This window comes from Lissotriton vulgaris, chromosome 9, assembly GCF_964263255.1.
Source record: "Lissotriton vulgaris chromosome 9, aLisVul1.2, whole genome shotgun sequence".
NCBI classification, from domain to species: Eukaryota; Metazoa; Chordata; class Amphibia; order Caudata; family Salamandridae; genus Lissotriton; species Lissotriton vulgaris.
The window spans coordinates 1,061,674,496-1,061,692,450 of record NC_141697.1 but is presented as its reverse complement, the minus strand read 5'-3'; positions in this window follow the sequence as shown (position 1 = coordinate 1,061,692,450).

Here is a 17,955-nt window from a genome sequence, read left to right as displayed (position 1 = left end):
TACTCGAGGGTCACGTTCGCGCTACATGAAACTATATAAATAAATAAAATAAATATATCCTAACAAGCTCTCTCCACCAGATGAAGGTGTAGGCTACATTGAGTTATTGGGTAGAGCTGTCAACTACCATGGGGTGCAGCTACATAAGAAGTCCTCGGAAGAGGATTTCCTCTTTGAATCCCTCGGTACCATACAGAGGTCATCACATACACTACCTATGCCCAAAGAGATGATCAGGAATGCAGATGATATTTTTAAAGACCCGGTCTGATCTTGTATTCTTAGCCCTAGAGTAGATAAAAAATACAAGCCAGCACCATTGGACCCAGTATATATAAAAGGTCAGTTGCTACTAAACTCCCTGGTCATGTTCAATGCAAGGAAAAGGCCCAACTCCCAGACAACAGGAGATGCTCCGCCTTCGAATAAAGGATCCACACTTGTTGATGCTTCCCTTAAAATGGTGGCCTCTCAGGCAGACAATTTCTGCGTGTCTCCAACACAAGGTAATTGCTAGCACAATATGACAGTGCGCATTGGGACGAGATGGAGCAATTAATACAATATTTGCCCCAGAAACATAGATCCAAGGCACAAGACCAGGTGCGTGAAGGGCAACTTATTTCAAATCACGCTATAAGATGTTTCCTAGGTGCTTCAGACTCTGCTGCTAGAGCAGTAAACACCAGTTTCCTCTTGAGAAGACATACTTGGCTTTGCATCTCAGGGTTCAAACCAGAGCTGCAAACCTCCATTTTAAACACTCCCATTGGTAAAGAGCATCTATTTGGCCCAGTGGCACATTCTTTACTAGAGAAAATGAAGAAGGACATTGAAGTGGCCAAATCCATGGTAGCCCTTCAGTTAGCACAAAGCTGTGGTTCCTTTCGGTGCTCCTTTTACCGTGGAGGCACTCAAAATACCTCCTCGGACACTACCTCCACCGATAAGGGCAATAACCAACCCTCTCCATCTAGGGGTTATTTTAGAGGGGGTTACAGAGATAACAACGGCAAACGCAGGGGCTAAAACACACCTCACTCCAATACAAAGCAGTGACTTGCCTCCACTTCCCCCTAACCACTGAACACCTGTCTGGAAAGACTGTCAGATTTCCTACCAATCTGGCATTCAATAACAACAAACAATTGGGTACTACTAATTATCTGTTCTGGTTACTGCCTGGAGTTCATCTACACTCTTCCAAACATTCCACCAAAATCACACAAACTTACACCAGATCACCTACACCTCCTCAAACAAGATGTTCAGTCTCTACTTCTAAAAGGAGCTATAGAACCCGTACCACCACAACATCACGAGTCGGGTGTATATTCTTTTTACTTCCTAATACCCAAAAAAGATGGTTCTCTCAGACCAGTATTAAGTCTCAGAGAACTAAATCTTTACATTCAGTCAGATCATTTCCACATGGTGACACTGCAACAAGTATTACCTCTGCTGCAAAAATGCGACTTTTTGTCTACTTTAGATCTAAAAGACGCCTATTTTCATATTCCAATCCAATATGCTCAACGCAAATTCCTCAGGTGGTATTGGGTCATCACTTCTAGTTCAAGGTACTCCCATTCGGAGTCACCAATGCCCCCAGAGTCTTCACAAGATGTCTGGTGGTGCTAGCTGCTCCCCAGAGAAGACAAGGCATCCATGTCTTCCCATACTTGGATGACTGTCTCATCAAAGCCAGCACGTACCAGCAATGCCTTCAGCATACTTTTAGAATAATTCAGTTACTACATCAACTAGGGTTCACAATCAATCTCATCTCCAACCAGCCAATACTCAGGACTACCTAGGAGTCATGCTAAATACTCAAAAAGCCCTGGCGGTTCCCCGCACAGCCAGAATTCAAAATATTCAGGCTTTAGTTCTCCGATTTCAACCCAATCCTTGGATTCCAGCTCGGGTTTATATGCAATTACTGGGAATGATGGGATCTTGTATCATATTCGTCCCCCAATCCAGACTGCACATGCGTCCTCTTCAAGAATGCTTAGCCAGTCAGTGGAACCAGTCACAGGGTCTATTGACCGATCTAGTGTTGGTAAGCGGCTGTACTCCTCACTCTCTGTAGTGGTGGAGCGTACACAATTTGTCAAAAAGACGGCCTTTCATATACCCAGTTCCACAGATAGTACTCACAGCAGACGTGCCCCTCACTGGCTGGGGAGCTCATCTACAACAACACACAGTACAAGGCCTGTGGAGTCAACAAAAGATGTTGCTTCACATAATCATCTAGAGCTGCTTGCAATCTTTCTAGCTCTCGAGGCATTTCAGACTCACCTGGAAGGCAAAGCTGTCTTGGTTCGTACAGACAACATGACAACTATGTATTACAGACAAAAACAGGGGGGGGTGGACTCTCCAACTGTCACACTTAGCCCAAGACATCTGGAGGTGGGCCATTCACCACAAACTTCATCTCCAAGCGGAACACCTCCTGGGAGTGAACAACCAGATTGCAAATCTCCTCAGCAGACAGAGACAGCAAATACACAAATGTTAACTCCTCCCTCAGGTTCTCCTCCCATACTTTCAGAGTTGGGAAGTCCCTCACATAGACCTGTTCACCACACACCAAAATCCAAAATGCCAAAGCTTCGCCTCCAGGTACCCACTCCCGCAATCCAAGGGCAATGCACTATGGATGAACTGGTCAGGGTTCTTTGCCTACGCTTTTCCGCCTCTCCCACTCATTCCATGAGTGGTTCAGAGGCTCAGGCAAACATCTCTCACACTAATCCTAGCACCTCCCACATGGGCACATCAATCATGGTTCACAACCCTGTTGGAGCTATCTCTAGTCCCGCATCAAAATCTACATTAAACCTCCAGTCTCCACACACAGAGCCATAAAGAAATCAGACACCCAGATCCCAGGCAACTGAACCTCATGATCTGGCTACTGAAGTCTTAGAGTTTGGTTACTTAAACCTTCCACCAGAATTTATGAATATCATTAGGGATGCTAGAAGACCTACTACAAAGGCCTGCTATGCAGCTAAGTGGAAGAGATTTGTTATTTGCTGTAGTAACAATCATCAACCCTCTTGATGCTTCCATACAGAACATCATATGCTATCTGTTACACTTGCAACAGTCAGCGTTGGCTTATATTTCTATCAGACTACACCAAGCGGCAATTGCTGCATAGCTACAAAATAGACAGCATTTGTCATTATTTAGAGTACCTGAGACCACAGCTTTCATGGAAGGACTAAAAACAGTCATACCACCAAAACATCCACAGCTCCAGTGTGGAATCTTAATATAGCCCTGACAAGATTGATGGGCTCGCCTTTCGAGCCTATGGACAAATGCGAACTACAGTTCCTCTCTTGGAAAACCGCTTTCCTTTTTGCAATCACATCATTCGGGAGAGTGAGTGAATTACAGGGATTAACCATACAAGAACCATTTTTCGAACTACACAAAGGCAAAGTGGTTCTTTATACTAATCCTAAAGTTTTACCTTAGGTCGTATCTGCATTTCACATAAATCAGTTGGTAGAATTACCCGTATTCTTTCCTCAACCTGATTCAGTTGCAGAAAGAGCTCTACACACCTTAGCTGTCAGAAGAGAACTCTTGTACTACAATGAAAGGACAAAATCTTTTCAGAAAACGAAACAACTCTTTGTTGCTTTTGCGCCACCACACAAGGGCAATCCTATCTCCAAATCAGGTATTGCAAGGTGGATTGTTAAGTGCATTCAAACCTGCTACGTGAAAACATCGAGAACTCTAACTGTACCCCCTAGGGCACATTTCACTCGTAAGCTAGGGGCCTCTATGGCTTTTTTTAGGAAACATTCCTATTGTTGACATTTGCAAAGCTGCAACATGGTCTACACCGCACACATTCACTAAACATTATTGTGTAGATGTCAGCAAGACAACAAGCCGATGTGGGTGAAGCAGTACTTAAGACACTATTTCAGACCACTCCAACAGCTACAGGTTAGCCACCGCCTTGGGAGTATACTGCTATGTAATCTATGCACAGCATGTGATCTACAGCTCACATGCCTCGAATGGATAATGTTACCCAGTAAGAATCTGTTCTTGGCATGTAGAGCTGTAGATTCACTTGCGCCCACCCACCTCCCCGGATATCTGTAGCTGCTGTAGTTTCCTATTTAATTTACATACATACACATGGACATCTCTATTCTTTACTACTACTCCATTCTCACCCTCTGTGGCAAACAATCTAAAAATGGAGTTGATGCCCATGCGCATTATCATCGAAAGTAGGAGTCACCTACCTCGTGGCTGGAAATACTTCTTTGAAGAAAAACAAAGTGCCAACATCCTGACCCAACACTAGATGGCGAGCGATGCACAGCATGTGAATCTACAGCTCTACATGCCAAGAACAGATGCTCACTGGGTAAATATCATTATCCTTATAACAATATGGATCCGAACAAATCCACATAACAGCATCAGTTTACTTACTTCTTTTCTTTGATATCTTTATTTCGGCATTTTTTGCCATAAAGGAGTACAGTTAAAACAATTGTTCCGCAACACATATAAAATAGTACATTCCATACAGTCATAAAAATAATTAAAGTCACCCCTAGCATTCATTGGCAATTAAAAATCGTCTCTTGGACCACATAACTGTCAAGTACTTTGAAAGTGCAAATACAATGTGTCCGGACGTATCTGTCTTAAGGATTCTCAAAGCATGCATAAATTGGATGAAACCCATGTTTTTACATAACGGTACTAGCCAGTACTTCCTGGCTTTACTGTAGCTGGGCAGAAAAGAAGTATATGAAGTTCATCCTCCAGGCTACAGCTACACCCGGGACAAGATTTGGTCGTAGAGGCAGACCATTTACTCGTATAAGCCCTTATGGGTAATGTACCATATCTCCATTGTAAATAGAGTTTCCTTGTTCCAATGGGATAGATAACGTCCATGAAATCCTCAAAGCAGTATGATATTTTGAATGTTAAAAACAATTTAGTCTAGTGCTAGAAGCTTACTAATCTCGCTATATGCGGACGATGTAACCCTGTACGTCCTGAATCCTAAAGAGAACCTGAGCCCGCTACTCCGGGAATTTGTACGATTTGAGGGATTAGCGGGGATATCCATTAACTGGGCGAAGTCAGTGGCCTTCCCCCTGACGGAGAGCACTGAACGCCCTGCTCCTGACTACCCCCTCAGATGGGAAACTGAAACTGTCAAATATTTGGGCATCTGGATCAGCAGGGATGTGCAGGAGTTGTGGCAGATGAACTTCGGTAGAGCGGTGGATTGGTTGGAGGGGAGGGTTGAGATCTGGAATAAACTACCGCTTTCCCTGGTAGCAAGAATTGCGTTGGCTAAAATGGTGGTCCTCCCCAAATTCTTATATTTGTTTGTAAATGTGCCACTGCCTATGACAGCTTGCTTCCACGCCCGGGTCCGCTCACTGCTACTTAAACTGGTGTGGGCTGGAGGACAGGCTAGAATCTCCTGGGACCTGCTCACGCTTCCGCTGCGACAAGGGGGACTAGGTGCCCCAGATTTGAAACTTTACGCACTCTGTGCGCAAGCCCAGTTCCTGCATTTCTGGGCATTCCCTACACCTTACCAACCACATGTGGCGGTGGAATTAGCCGTTGTCGCCCCCTTGCCATTACGAGTCGCACTGCACGGTAAGGTTACATGCCCGTCACGCGAGGTAGACACAGTAGAGATGGTCCGCTGGACATGGCGCGAACTCCAAAAGAGAGCCGGTCTCTCCCTGCTTTATGCACCAGCTATCCCCCTGAGGGGCAACCCGATGCTGCCGTGTCTGACGGCCAGAGGCGACGTCCTCACTATCCTTGGGAATAGGCTACTCACTTTTGCAGACTTATATCCAGATGGTACCTTTTTCGAGCTGTCTGCCGAGGGAGCCGACCGGCTCTGTACATTTAATGACAAATTGCTATTTCATTCCCTTAGGGAGTCTTGCAAGAAGATGGGGCCGTGCTTCCCGGAGGAACCCCGCACACTTGCCGCCCTCCAAAACTTGCTTTCACGACCTTCCCCCAAAAAGCTGGTGTCCAGGTTATATAATTGCATGCAGGAACAGGCCCCGGCGACAGTAGCCACGGCCAAAACCAGCTGGGCTGAGGACCTGGGGGACGAGCTACCAGACGACGCCTGGGAGTATTGCTGTGCGCAACTTACAGCCCTGTCCCCAAACTATCGTCTGAGGCTCATCCACTTCAAATTCCTACATAGATACTACCGCACTCCGACTCTACTACGCCGAATGGGCGTCCGTGAGGATGCCAACTGCTGGAGATGTGGAAGTGAAGAAGCGTCCTTTCTTCATATGGCCTGGAACTGCCCCAAGCTGACTACATACTGGTCAGAGGTCTTCACGGCCATAAATCAAATCACCCGAAGGGAGGACTCACCTTCCCCGCTGCTAGGTCTGCTGGGGTATGTTAAGGACACTGAGCCCTGCGACAGGAAACTGCATGCCTTACTCCTTTTATATGCCAAGCGACAGATCGCACTGCACTGGGGTAGACCAGCCCCCCCCTCTCTTGAGAGCTGGATCAGGGACGTGACTTACGGCCACACGCAGTTAACGCACTATTGGGAGTCTATGCCCACCGCTTCCAGACCCACTGACATATGGGGCCCGTTTATACAGTGGGCCACAGCACGCAAGGGCTCTGACTCACCAGATACCTCCCGGGATACGAGTGTTTCAGACGACATGGGCTGAAGGTGCGCAATGCGTAAGTTAGTTATGATGATCCCGCAGTCCCGCGTTTACACTGACAGGCCCTGACCGGACGCACGCTGGGAGACTGCTGCACACGCTGACCCGAATCGAGACCCTGGCCGCCCTGCGCCCCACTGGCAGTCTTGTGTTCTAGCCTCTGTCCCTGGCCCCCTCCCCCCCGCATCGCCCATGCTCCCCTAGACTGTGCATAACCGGACTAGATATCCTTACATTCCCGCCCTGTATGTAGCTAGCCCACTACCTGCATGACCTGAGGCTGGCCCATATGACCTCGTTGTGGACTGCCGTGTTGTGTGAATGGTTTGTCCATGTACTTGCACCTCTGTTTGTAGTGTTTGGTTTGACTTGCTGGGGGGGGTTGTTGGGAGAAAAATGGTGCTGACGGACGCATCCTTTTACCGTACCGCTGTGACGGGGGATTAACCACTTCCTACTCAGGGGCGACCTCGTTGATTTTCTATATCTTTCAAATGTCGACAGCACTATGAGAAAAGTAAGACCGTTTCCTTGCTGAAGTTGTACTGCGTATGCTCAAAATTCTGTTGTGTCTCATGCTTTCATATGTATGTCTTACCCGGCTGGGTGAAAGACTCCGGTCTGTCTCTCAGTGATCTCTGTATGAACTTCCTGATAGCGGCCTGCCTCCGGGTTGTTGGCGTGACGCAGTGTACATCTTCATGGCCTTTGTTACAAATAAATGTCTTACACCAAAAAAAAAAAAAAAAAAAAAAAAAAAAAACAATTTAGTCAAGGTGCCAGCATGAGAATCGTACAGTATGGTATTCAGTTAGTTATCCATTAAAGACCAAGTCAGGGACTTGCCTGAAACCTCACGGCACGCCCTTTCCAGATCATGCCACAGGGCGGACAGGCCCAATTTACCAAATTCCTGTTTGACAAAGACGATCCAAGGTATTTTTGCTGCACTTTTACAATTTAATATTTCCTTAAGTTCTAGCCTGTAGTTCAGCAGTTCTGGCGTTGTCCAGAGCCTGTGCCAGAAACTAAGGGGTTTTAGTGCCAGCTCGTCCTGCATAGAACTCAATCCTAGATCTAACCTTAACAGAAGGAGCGGTGTACTTTGGGGAAGCGCCAGTAGCTGGCGCATAAATTTGTTTTCCGTATTGGAAATCTCGGGCCTACATGAGTGCCCCCAGAGCTCCCCACCATAGAGGGCTGCAGCCCTCGCCTGTGTTTTGTAAATCTCCAACGCAGGGCTCACTGGTTTAAATGACGATGTATTGGACATCTTGAGGATTCCCCCCGCCAATTGGGACAGTTTCAGTTGAGATTTAACCTGTTGTGGGCCCCAAGACAAGTTTTCATTAATCGTGACCCCTAGGTACTGGAAAGTCTGTACCCTCTCTAATCTGACAGGTCCCAAAGTAGGCGTCGAGCACGAAGATGCCGGCGGATTGAAAATCATAAATTTAGTTTTGTCAGCGTTATCTCCAGTCCGCGGCAGTGACTCCGCAAAGCCGTCCAATACACGTTGGATCCCCATAGGAGACTTGGAAAGCAGGAGGGTGTCATGAGCGAACATAATCGCCGGCACCCTCCTGGGCCAGTTCACCTACATATGGTGTGGTCTATGTCACTTTTAGTCCTGATCCCCCCGCCATCTGAGTCCATATCCGTAGTATATTCATTCATTAAAAAAGTTCCACATTGCACCCAAGACCTCCTCATTTTCAGAGACTTAGTCGTCTATATGAGAGACGATGTTCCTCAGCAATACCCCATTCCAACAAATCTTTCACCCATTAAATCTCACTTGGGATTCTTGCACCCATCCATTATATTGCTATCCTCTGTTTTGCAAGGAGCAAATGCCAAATGAACGAGTTTATATGAAATCCTGCGCCCCTTGAGTTGCTTGATTTCCCTCCCCCCAATAGACAGACATCAGGGGTCAAAGGGACAACAGTACCCACTGCTTGAGAGACAAGGGGTACAACCCCTGTCCAGAATCTATAGACCCCTACACAGTGCCAAGCAAGATGTAAAAATGTGCCTCTGTCCTCCACACAGCGCAGACAATATGCCCCTCTACTCGGGTCAGTGCAGTTGAGCCTGGCTGGTGTTATGTAGGTACAGTGTAAATAGTTCAAATGGATTTGTCTAAAATGACTATTGAAAACATATTTTGTTTTTACCAGATTGCATGAATGATTCCAATCTGCATCTTCCATGTGACTCTGTAGAAAAAGGAAATGTGATACCTACCTTTTCCCCATCGGAGCAGTTCCCCAAGGTGTGAAGGTGGTGGTGCTGCTGAGCATGTACTCCTGAGCGCTTTCACCATATTGTCTAATTCAGCAAATTGTAGAAATTGTCCCTGCCCCACCTCAAATGTATTCTGTGCCTCCTGGAATGTGATGGATGTTCCCCCGATAGACGAGTGTCTGGGATAGCTAAGCCCCCTACTGCGTTTTCCCGCCCATACTAACTAGCTAAGGAGACTATCCAGGGTCCAAAAAAGCACTCCAGAGGAAAAAGTAAATTTTGTACTAAATATAAGCATTATGGAAGGAAGACCATCTTCACCACGGCCACCCTCCGCATAACCGACAAGGGGAGCGTATTTCAGAATTCAATCGATTTAACAAGTCCCCCATCCCACGATCCACATTAAGACGATGGTGTTCCACTGCTGTCTTAGTATTAATAATGTCTAGGTATCCAAATCCCTCTAATTCCCACCGGATGCCTAAGTCCAGTAAGTGGTCTTGCAGTAGTAGGACCATTCGGCCCAGGGTAAACAGTGTTTTATCAAAATGTATTTGCAGGCCTGATACCAGTCCAAAATCCTCCAGGCACTGCATCAATACCGGTACTGCCTCTGTCGGAGTTCAAGCATGTACCAATGCATCGGTATGTATTTGAGAAATAATATGAGTTTGTCCTGCTGGCACGTATACCCCATTCCTCTAGCTCCAGGGGGAGCCAGATGGTATTAGCCTCTTTGGCTAGAGCAAATAAAAGCGTCTTTGGGGGCATCCCTGTCAGGTGCTCCGCTCAATCAACCACGCCTCTGAGATCTCTCCTCCACTTAAACTTGGGCCACAGGTTGAGTATATAACAGTTGTATTCATCCCCAGAAGACTGGGCCAAGGCCCCTCCCCGCACCACCCTCATGAGATTGCTCCACCTGACAGTATCAAATGCCTTCTCAATGTCTGACATGAGGGCAAGGTTCTCATCCAATTCCATTGTCTCATGCAATACATAAGTCAGAGATCGCAAGTTAAAGGCCGTACTTCACACAGGCATAATGCCGCACTGATCCTCACGGATCAAAGTACTGATGACTCCTTGGAATCGTTTCACCAAGAACTTACAAAAAATCTTTACATCCGTGTTGATCGTAGTGATGGGATTATGGGAGGAGGGGACCTCTGGATCCTCACCCGGTTTCAACATAAATCTAAGAATTGCTTCCCACATAGTCTGTCGGAAAAGTTCCAAGGCTCTGTGCTTCCGTAAAGACAGTTAACTATCTTCCCCTAATGTATCAGCGTATGCCTGATACAATTCTGCTGGGAAGCTGTCCCCACCTGGGGCCCTAGATATATTCAGATCCTGAATCCCTGCACTCCATTCCTCCAGAGTAAGTTCCTCTTCAAGGTCACGGGCATCGTCAAATGTGAGGCGTGGCAGTGATACTCCACGTAAAAACCTTTACTCCCTGTCGGGGCTACTATCCTCAGTCTCCCTGTATATGCTATGAAAGTGCCCTTAGTATCTTGCTGTGCTACGTTAACAGCTGAGCTGACCCCACGTGTCCCAAATCTCCAGGATAGGTGGAATCTCCTGTTTGCGTCGAAGTATCCCGGCTAACAGATACCCAGACGTATACCTGTTGCGATGTAAATGTAGTCATTATGTGGTAAGGGTGTGTCTGTCAAGGGACTCCTAGAGTCCTTGTAGGTCTTGATTAACCCATTATACCTCCCTTCTATGGCAGGAGAACCTGTTTCCTCTCCATGCAGCAGCTTTAGCCGCCTCTCGTGATTGTGAATGTCTGCAATAAGCTGTCTTTAAACCCCACAGGTCATTCCAATGCATTGGACCCATAGAGCAGCCTTAGGGCTTCCCACTCCGTGGCACATAACCTGTCGAAATATGTCTTGAGTGCCTCTCGAAGCGTTTCTTTACAGGCCACATCAGTCAGGAGATCGGGGGGGCATACGCAAGCATTGGTCAGTATGTGCACCCCCACCTTAACCCAGAAGAAGTGCTATTGGAGCATGATCAGCCATGTATCTACCTTCTATAGTGCCCCGGAGTACAGAACTGTAACCAAGAGTCGATCTAGATGGCTATATGTGGAATGTGTTATTGAATGGCAGGTATATCCCTGCGTCTGTGGATGCAGAGTGCACCAACAATCAAGGAGTCCTAGGATTGTCATGACACTAGTCAAAGATTCGGTCATTCAAGGTTTGGTGCCCAGTCTAGGTGGATGGAAGTCCCAGTGTCCATCCAGGACATAATTGAAGTTGTCTGCCACACTACCACTTCGGGCATATGAGGAATAGGTTGCAGAATCTAATTGCCCTCACCACCTCTTTGCCAACTTTTATGTCTGTACCTATGAGGTGCGTTTCCTGCAAGCAGGCTATTTGGACACCCCGACGCTTGAAGTATGAGTGAACCCTACACCTTTTTGTGTAACCTCTTAGACCTTGTACATTCCAGGTAAGAATATGTACTTTCTCAGCCATGTTTAGTTACAAACTCTACCAACCCCGAGTCCACTCCCTTACTGGGTGGGTTTGTCGGTTCCAGTCTATAAAAATAATTGAGTGTATTCGCACCGGCCCATGCACATGAACAAACTCCGTCCCCGAACTGGAACGGAAGAAACAACAACCTCTTATCCCCCACCCCGGACAACCAGCAAATCAACAAACAAACACACTGACTATACATGTATATTAATGCTGTGAGGACCCATAGCCTAACCCTACCCTCCCCAACTGGTGCCTACCACAAATGTGGAGAGGGCTCCAAACCACCCCGCTCTATCACAAAAGACTGTACGCTGCCTGTAAGACCCATTGGCAACCTCATCACTGACCAATTTAAAACCTATTGATAACCTTCCATGAACTGGATTCACTCCCCACACAACAGAATGCATTGGTTAGTACAGATCATCATGAATGCAGTTGAACCATCAGTGCTTGTAATGCCCCCCAGATCAAGCAGTCAGATCTTCCGATCTTATCTACAATGGGTTGGTTTGTGCATAAGTCCTTGACCCACACAGATCCTCGGAGGGGGCTCTCACCACGGTGCCATTTTCCTGTACCATAATGCATCCATGTCATGGACCTCCAGGGTCCGCGAGCCATCAGTAGAAGGCGGTGGCTTGGATCTCCAGTTGGGACTACGCATTCCTCTTCCTTTCTGTGCACTCGACTGCCAGGAGCCCCTCTGTTTTCATGGGACTTTGTCCCACATCTCCAACCACCGCTACACGTCTTCTGGGAAGTTCAAGAAATGGGACTTATCCACTTATACCACTCGGAGGTGGTCTGGGTATAACAACATATATCAGAGCCCCATTGAACGCAACATGCTTTTGACTTCCAGAAAGCCTTTTCAATTTGTTTGCACCTTATGTGTTTAGTCAGGGTATAGTGATAGTTTACTATTTTCAAATCCGGTGTTGTCAGTCAGCCTCTCAGGCTGCACGTAGCACACTGTCCCTGTCTATATAATTAAGAATACAAGCTATGATGGCTCTTGGAGGTGCTCCCGGTCGAGGGGGGCACCAGTGCACTGTGCGCCTGCTCAACAGCAAAGAATGGTGACAGGCCCACTGGCTGCTGGGTCTTGGGGATCCAGAGTTCCACAAATGCCTCTGTCTCTGTTCCCGCTACACGCTCTGGAAACCCCAGCAGGTTCATTTTGTTACTGCAGGTGCTCCCCTCGGCATTCTCTGACCTGGCCTCCAGCGTCGTAGTTTTGAAGGTGACGTTGGCCAGTTATTGTTAAGTGCAGAAATCTCTGATTGCAGTTCTAGAATGGACGCTTCTGCAACTTGGACTTAGTCTGCCACTTTACGTTGATCAGCATGGAGGAGGTTTACCTCTATGGCCACTGTCTCAATCTTGCCCTTCAGTGCCCCTCCTCCCCGCGAACCCCCTCCCCGGAACCTCTGGATGGCTGCCAGGAGCTCCACTCTCAATGGCTCCTCCACCAAGGTGTCCAATAGCAAATCTCCACAGCCCCCACTACGGGTCAGGTGCTGAGTGGAGGCCACTGGTGTGGTGTAGTGCTCCATTGTGTTTCCCTGCGGGCCCCTGCCTGTTTATTCTTACGCATGTGTCATCAATCTGTCGCTGCAATACCAGTCGTTCCGTATTAAGACAGGGCCTCTGCTGCTAGACTCTGCTTCAATTCCAGTGTTGCGAGCCTTACATCTTTGCCTGCGCCTTGCCCCATAGGACTTTTTAATGCAGCCGATGTTTCAGTACTATTCCTTACCACACCAGAGCCAGGGGTAACCCCACTCACAATCAGGGTAGCCAGCCAAAAGTAATGTCCCCACAGGACACCGTCAAGTGGCCTGACTCACTGGACGTATCGGAGAGGGAGGTCTGAGATCATCAGGCCACTGCATCAAAGGACTAAACCAGAACCTGCACCTGACAGTAATCGGGCTGTTGAGAGGATATCTTCCTGGATAAAGACAGCAGTAAATTTGGTAGCACCTACTAAATGTTTGGTTCCTAAACTGAAAAAGCCATCAGAATCTTGGTTTACAGAAAAACCTAGGGCACTAAAACAAGTATGCAGAAGGTCTGAGAGAAAATGGAGATCCAACTACGACCAAAACTTAAAAAGTGATTATGCCCGAACTCTATCAGATTTTAAAAAATTGGTCATAGCGGAAAAAAGTAATTACTTTACTCGAAAAATCAAGGAAGCTAAGAACTCCTGTAAGGAGCTCTTCATGACAGTCAAAAAACTAGCAGACCTCCCTGTCAGGAATCAGTTGGAAGTAGTTTTGAACTTTGCAACACAGTAGGGCAGTTCTTTGTGGACAAAGTCTCTTAGGTGTATGAATTATTTAAGACCAACCATAACACCAAGACTTCACTTAACCATCCAAATCCGGATCTAAGTATACAAAACCCCCCTGGGGCGCTAGAGGGCGCGCTTGCGGAATGGCTGCCTAGACACGCAGCTCCCGCTCCTTGGTAACTGATCCTTCATAGATCCTGCACCACGGGGTGCTGTATCACCCCCAAAAGACCGGATCCCGCATCCAGCCATCGCGCTCTACACTCGTTCCAAGTCTGGGGACTCTGCACGCTTCAGGGCCGGAACTGCGGGCTGCTGAAATCTGCCCGACTTTCGCTCTGGAGCTGCGGAGAGCGGATGCCTGGCTGCTGCAGCCACGCGACCCTGGGGACTGCCACAAGGTTTCTAGGCCGCATCAAGCCGCTGCAATCGTGATCCTCCTGGGAAGGCGTGCGGGGGCGGCCACGCAGGTAGGCGACCACTGGAGACTTCGCCTTGAGTCCCCCCCCACCTCCCCCAGCCACCGCTGGCTCTCCTTGCTGGCGCTGAGGGGGGGCTGCTCCTCGCACGGCGGGTGGAGCTGCGACTCCTCCGGACTGCTGTGCCGGCCTCCCGCATTGCTGCTGATCCCGGCCTGTGCGGCGCGGACCGCTGGACCTGCTGGCCGGGGGTCGGGCCGGCCCCCCCGCACTGAGCACCGCCATCACAAGCCGCATCACCCAACTGCGGACCACTGCATCGTGTCGGGTGCCGGCGGTACTGTCGGCTGTGCAGTCGCTGCGTGTCCGCCCTGCGAGGAGGCCCCTGGCTGCTCCCCTGTGCAGCGCCGTCCTATGGGGCGCGATGCCCCGTTGTTAATTGCCGCTGTCTGCCCTGCTGATCTGGACCCTGCTGCCCGCTATTGACACTGGTGCCCAGGCTGCGAGTGCCCACCACTGCGACCACGTGCCTCTGGCTGGACAACCACCTACGCTTTCTTAGCGCTTGGAGGGTACATAGCGCTTTTCCCTGACGGCGCCTCTACTGCTATATATTGAGCCATACCGCGATTGCGTTTCTCCTGCCTGCTGCTGGCTGTACCTTCCCTGCGGGGCCTGAAATCACGCAGAACTGCCCTGCCATCATTCATCTTGGCCCCTAAATCGCCTCCAGACGCTGCCATGGGGCGGACCGAGAATCGCCAGCCCAAGCTGAGTTTCGACAGCGTCATGGCCGGACTGGGAACTGAAAGCAGCCCTGGCAACTTTTGACAGACCAGCCCCCATCCGGCGTGTAGCGAGCGAGCACAGCGAGCAAGACCGACCACTACTAGGGGGTTTGGGGGGTTTCAGCCCCCAAGAAAATTTTGGGGAAAAAAAGACCAAAATGGTGAATTTTACAGCACATTTTTCATTACACATTCAATTATATCAACTTTCAAAGCACAGTAAATAGTAGATTATGACCTTAAAGAGCACCAGGTCTGAATAGTGATGAGGCTCCATGCCCCCTCTCCCCCAACCCCCAGGCGGATCCACCGAGAGTAATAATATACAATGAGACCCAATCCAAATGGCGAGTAAATCTATCAGTGACATAAGGGGGGTCCAATACATCCCACTCCCCACTACTCTCTTATCCACATTATAATGAGATAATGCACTGTGCTCTGCCTTGTTTAAAATATCTGTTCTCCAAGACAACCCAACAGAGCAAAGCTCTCAGAGTGACCCCAATCTTGGTTGTTCACAACAGTCCACACCACACATTGGACCTTACTCTAAATAGAGGAAAAATGTGCGAGAAGCAAGTGACCCCTCACGGAAACACCACCAAGCGGGGTAACTGGTATGCAATTTCCAGACAGGCCCCTGTCTCATCATCGGTGGTCACTCGCTCCTCTGGAAAATAAAGGTGATAGAAAAGAAGACGTGTCCAAAACAAACAACGTATAAAGTGCTACAGTGAAGTGCAGAAAATTCTGCTAGTGACAAACACACACAAACATAATAATAGAGTGCCTAAAACCACACACAACACACCAATCCCTTATCCACTTTTATTCGTAGGGTGGTGATTGCGTGCTCTTGAGTATTAAAAAGGCTGGTAGCTAGTCATGCATACCATTACCTACAGTGCCGACATGTTTCACTGCTGTATAGCATAGAACAGTTTCATCAGGGCTGCACTCAAGTGCTGCCACTTCACTCTTTTTGGACACTCAGTTCTGTAACGTGCTGTCAATGGAGAACAGGTACGTAATTAAAAACATGTAGACTCAGGCTGGCCAGAGGTGTACTATGAAGGTATATACCAAGAGGTAGTATGAGGAATATTTACCCAGGAGCAGCAAAGCTTTGCATACCAGCCACTCCGGTATCAAACTGGGACCCTAGATACTCCAAGCGTGAGTGTGCCCCTTGATTTGTAATAAAAGTATTATATCTGCAAATTGGGAGAAAACAAATACAGCGTTGTAGTTTTCCTAGTGCTGTTATGACATGTAGCACCTGCTGGAAATTACACCTATACTCGGGAATGAGCCACAAGTGACATATACTCTTAACGCTGCTATTACACACTGCTGATAAGGGTTGTTCTACCTAGTGGAGTTCCATCACTAGGGTGCCAGTTGTAAATGCCACAATGCAGCGCACCCACCACAGCGGCCCCCACGTAAACAATAGTGCAGCCAGAGCGAACTAGGACTTAACAGTCACAATCGTGACCAACTTGCATCTGAGCAAATGAGCAAATGAGCAAATGAGCAAATGAGGCTACGCGGGCCCAGCGGGCTCGAGAAAATCACATTTAGCCCACGGAGCGAAAATCAAAAGCATACTTCCCTGGCGCTTGATTCAGAATCTGTCTCACCGTGACGATCTGGGAAGACGCCTTTCCTCAGCCGTGTCGGACGCCCACACCCGGAACACTGAAGAGTGCAGCGCCGGTGCGACCCCGCCCCTCGCGTCACATCACGTGATCGCGACACCATACACGGCGGCCATCTTAGCCTAGTCAATGGGCTTGAATCACTATAGCGGTATACACTGATACAGCCATATCTAGGGGAAAAGATGCTATACCACTGCAACACTGTCCTGGTAAATGTGCTGGGTATTAAAGGGACATAATACTCCTGAATGTCAGAGCTTCACCCCTATGTGTAAAAGATGAAAAAGGGGAACCTGATTACATCAACACTGCAACGCTGCCCTGGCAGATGTATAAGATATTAAAACTAGGAGGGCATGGACATAATGCTCCTAAATGTCAGAGCTTCACCCCCATCTGTAAAAAGTGAAAAGGGACACACTGGTCAAATAGTCATTCAGCCAGTGAATTATATGCTGGATATAGACCTATCACAATAGATCATATTGTATGCAATTCACCCCCTTGAGCATATTGAAAGTAATGTAATCAGATCCAAAGACACTCCAGAGTGATACGAAATCAGGGAGAGTTGTGCTGGATCGAAACTAACCCACAAGGGGCATCCAATATGGAGAGTCTAGGTTATGGGCACAGGAAGGGCAAATGTACATGGAACCCCTCCTTAATTAGAGAGGGAGATAGTGAACCCAAGTATGGCCAGGAGGCATGACCCGAAAGCATGGAAGGGGTCCCAGTGTGGAGCAACATAAGACCCAGGTTCACAGTTTAATCCTGTTCCATTCAATGATTTCGTTGAGCCCTACCCTATCAGTTTTCTCATTATAGATCCAGCGCGATTCTTTAGCCAACAAGATCTCATCAATGTTCTGGGGAGAGCCTGTGATCTTCTCAAGCACTGTCCACTGAAAGGTGTGTTTTTCAGTAGAACAGTGATGAACAAGCTTTGTTGTTAATTTACCTGCTCTTATTGTGCTAAGATGTTCCTGTATGCGCACTTTGATCTTGCGTGAAGTCAGACCTATATACTGCAATCCACACTGGCACGTTAACCTGTATACCACTTGTGTGGAATTACAGTTACTAAACTGATTTTGAAACCACTCCTTCCCTGATGTGAGACTCACACTTTTGCTTTTCTTGGTGAGTGGACATACAGAGCATGTCCCACACGGAAAATGGCCTTTGGGTACAGTAGAATTTTGATCGGTTGGTGCCTGGGGGGCCCTTGAGTGTACCAGTTTATCCTTCAAATTGGTCGCCCTCTTAA